This window comes from Hordeum vulgare, chromosome 6H (genome assembly GCF_904849725.1).
Source record: "Hordeum vulgare subsp. vulgare chromosome 6H, MorexV3_pseudomolecules_assembly, whole genome shotgun sequence".
Taxonomy (NCBI): Eukaryota; Viridiplantae; Streptophyta; class Magnoliopsida; order Poales; family Poaceae; genus Hordeum; species Hordeum vulgare.
The window spans coordinates 73,650,978-73,655,590 of NC_058523.1; the positions used below are offsets into that span (position 1 = coordinate 73,650,978).

The following is a 4,613-nucleotide window of genomic DNA, read 5'->3' on the forward strand; positions in this document are numbered from 1 at the left end:
TACAACTATTTTGTAGTAACATGTACCATATATGTCACTAAATATGCCAGTAACACACTTTAATACCTATAGCAACACGGTAGTAACACATTTTCACAAATATAGTAACATCGGAAGTAACACCTTTTCTAGCTACCGTAACATATTTGGTAACGTATTGTTTAACCTCTAGCAACACATTTATTAACATAAATAACCATCATTTTGCATTTGCTGAATATAAGTTGATCATTGTTTAATTTTTCTCAAGTAAGGAAATGAGGAAGAGGCACGTCTCAAATAAGTTCTTGCAATTCATAAGGATATTCCAAAGACTATATCCACATACAGAGACACGTACACATTAAAATAAGATTGATTCTACAGTCAAAACAACATAAGTATACTATTGACGATAGAATCAGATTTGAACATAGATTTACACAGGAAAAAAAAAAATCAATCTTAGTAATTGTATCAAACAAAGTACAACAGATACATCATCTTGCATATCAAATCTACATCGTATGCACCAATATTTTCCACATTTTGAAGGAATATTAGCTTCTCTGCCTCATAATTGTCCACTCCACATATTTATTTGATTTCTGCAATTACAACCACTACTTCTGCCACCTCCTCGAAATTTCCATCAAACCAACAGTGCTTCACTTCATGATAATATCTCATGTTAGAGCAACACAAATACACAAATGAACCTGTGAAAATGCAATGAAAAGTAGAAATATCATAAACTAGAAGGATGAACCATGCTTTTCTTGGAATACTCTGGACAATAACAAGTTCATGTGCACAACAGTGGAGAACAATACACACACAATTTACGAAAATAAAACCTCCAAGTGTATGTATTGATTAAGATGCACATAAGTAACACCTTTAATTAGGAACACTAGTTGTCACCCCATGCACCTGCAAGGGCTAATGATTCTTCAATTGTTTACCCTAAAATTCAAGATGTTATATAGACATGCACATATACTTTTTTGATACAATGTTCTGCACAATATTGGCATATATATCTAGATATTTTGAATACTATGTGAGTAGGTGAATTTAGAAAAATGTACACACTTGTTGAATAATACTTATAATACAAAAGCAGCCAAAGGTAAAGTTATAGGTTTTCATATTGATTGTTTTGTTATTTTTGGACATGGACATAAAAATGAACTTAGATATATGGAAGGACAACATGAAAATATAACTCTGCTCATTGATTGTCATAGATCCCATAGTGGAAGCATCTTTAGCTGCTCCCAATCCTTCATGACAAAATGAAAGCACTTATTTTCCATTGCTCGTCTTGTCAAGGAATGGAGAAATGTAATTAGGATTAGTAAGAAAAACCTTTTTTGTTCCATCAATCGATGTAATGACACAACAATAGTAGGCACCTAAAGTGATAGCATGATAGATAGATGGGCATCTTGACTGAAAAAAACTTTTCCATAGGTTGCTTTTGTTTTGTCTCCAATGATTACTCACAAATTAGACTCACATCTGACGTACGCAAGTAAGGAAAAATGTTTGCAGGACTGAAACTAAGAATTCAAACTATATACGTAATACATGGATTTGTGCAATCTAAATAGAAAAATGCAATATAGAGTAGGAGGGTTGACATACTTGCTACTTCCTCTTGCTGCTCATTCTAATTAGATACGGCAGCTTGGATAGCTTTGTAATCCAATATACTTTGTCCAACATTTTGACTTTTCCCCTAACAAGAAACATTGTCTAGGATTGGAGGATTCTATATTTTATATCCTTGATCTTAGAAAATATATGTGAGTGGACCTGAATGTGGATGTATAACAGAAATATGAAACTACAAAAAATGCAATGATGCATAGTACTTACATGCAAGACAACATTAATTATGTTTCTAACTTCTAAAAGACAAATATATTAATATAACCATATCTGATCTCAACTGTCTAGAAATTCATTGATAGGAAGCTTGTTAGGAAAGAAACAGATGATTAGTTTTCTAGGACAAATGGCCAAGTTTTATAGAACTGACATGTAATACACATTACAGAAGATGTTAGTTCACCTACAATTTTTTAATAAATTGAGTGGCACAACTGGAAACATTCAAACTACACAGATTAGTAGATCATCTAGTTTGTAGTGCTCATAAGCCCAATTACAATTAACCATAATATTATGACATGAGTAGCGACTATAACAATAGAAATGTAGGTTTTACCAGAGAATATTTGTAGCATGGAATTACCTCAAATATACTAAATTATGTTGTCAGAACATCAAGACACACCTTAATTTTTGCATTCTTATTGAAAACACGACGGCTCTTTCTTCTAATATTGACACCAAAACAGGCCTTAATATTTCACCTTATAGATTTTTATCTAGTCATAGAAACTAAACAATCTGGCATTGTACATTGTACAAATAAGATCACTACCTTAAATGTCAAATCAGCGGACAAAAAATTGGCTTTGCTGCTAGGATAATTCTTAGTGTCAATCAATACTAACCATCTGACGTCCTAGCTCACCGATCACGATTTGCCATCTTGGCCCGTTCCAACGCGAGAAATTTACAGAATGGAGCGACAATGACGACGAGGAGAGATACCAAATCCTCTTTGGCATGATCCTGTCCAAAGCAAACTCCATCTATTTTAATCGAATAGGAATGAATCAATGTACGCAATAGTTCGCTAGCTAACCATAAGATTCAACGGTTCTTACTATATAGGTCACACTATGCACACACACTGAACCGCTGGATTGATTACAGGCTTTGTACTACTCAGACATACAAAGTACGTCTAACACACGCCTCTATAGACTATACAAACATATATTAACATGCATCTATGACATGCATAATGAATCAGAGCCCGTCATCTATGATAGAAACTGCTTCTAACCTACCTGCAACTCATCTTGTGATGCCGGCGATGGGGCTACTCCTGCTCGAACAAGCAGCAGACAGGAATGGGCGCACCTGAAGGAACCAAGGACAAGCCCAATAACACTAACATCGGAAGATAACAGAGATTGAAGACCTGCACTTATGTCAACACCAGATGGAAAAGCCAAATAATGATTTTGGAGTTTCCACTCACCGTATTTCATTACAGTTAGGTTTGATAGAGATCTGAAGCTCCATGAGTTCTTGGCCCTGATGAAGTTTGCCGATGCGGGCTTCCTGCCAAGACCAACATCACGAGTGTAAAGTGTAAAGCAATGATAAACATCCGGCATTCGCTCCATCTGAAGAAGATTCAGTTGGTTTGCCGGCAATCACCTCGCTTACGGTGAAGGTGGGAGCCAGTTGAGTTAATACCTGCAAGTACCCAAATGACGATCTGACTGCAGCTTGCATAGCCTCATTTTTTACCACTGCAATATAGTTCGACATCTATTAGAGTAATTGTTGAAGTGAGCAATTGTAATGACCAGTGTTACCCCTTCCCAGGTATATATAATACTCCATTGGTTACATAGTCTATGCTCGCAGAACAGGTAACAAATTCCGTTGGTTATCACACCACCAAATCTGACCTGAATGTTATGTGGAGAAGGCAATGGTCTCCCCTAGGATGATTACTAAATGAAATCGAAGAACATGACTATTTTGGCTCACAGCATGCAAAGAAAATAAATGAAACTCTACCTCAGATTTTTATCCAAGTATTGTGAAACAAAAAAACCTTTATCAGTATCGGACAACCAGAGATTGGGTGGGGCTTAATAACAAACCACTTGGTGTTCATCTCTCAATTCATACAGAATGTAAGCATAATAAGGAGCGCAAAGAGAGACAAAAATATGGAGGTAGGACTTGTACTTCAGCCGCATCGGTCCCCTTGCCCAGCCAAACACAGAGGGATGCGCTTGACCAGCCGCACGCGTCCTCGATCCAATCTTCGTCGCCGCTGCAAGTGTCTTTGGGAGGTGGATGGTAGAGATGCGGGAATTAAGGCCAGGGAGTCTGGCGACAGCTTCACTCGATTGAGGCGGCCACCAGGAGAGAGAGCACGAGGGCGTGTAGCCGGCGGTGGAGAGGTAGGACAGCGTTGGGGGCGCCGTAGGGGCAGTACGGCATCGGGTGACGTTGCAGAGGCAAGGCGGCGTGGGGCGTCGGCGGGACGGTGTGGGAATCGACCGCCGGTAGTCCCGGGCGGGATGGGGCGGAGGTGGGGGACGTGGGGAACGAAAGAATCTAGGGATTTGGTGCGCGAGGATGAATGGAGCATGGGTTCCAGCGTTTCTGCGATTTTGGGAAAAAGCTTCGCGGGTTGGGCCACTTATTGGCGCTAAACTTTTTGCTATTCGCGCGTGAGGCCCGCCCGACAAGGTCAAATGTGGCATAACAAGTGGCAATTTAAATTCATTTTTGTCATTACAAATGGTAGTAACCAAATTTTCTACTATAACAGGTGGAATAGGAGTGTGTTTGGGGTTGTATCACTGAAAGATCGTGCATAAAAAATACGGGGAAACTTTTCAAACCATTCATATAATGGTGCCGTAATGGTGACCATGGGACTTAATTTTCATTTGATACTTTGATCTTATTTTTCAGGATTTACATATTACGCATCGATGAATTTTCTTGGAATTTAAAGCAAA

The 4,613-nt window shown here is 38.5% G+C and overlaps 1 pseudogene; it reads right to left on the reverse strand.

Annotated features, from left to right (window-relative positions):
• Nucleotides 1–361: 361 nt before the first annotated feature.
• On the reverse strand, nt 362–4,237 carry LOC123402464 (annotated as a pseudogene).
• Nucleotides 4,238–4,613: the final 376 nt, after the last annotated feature.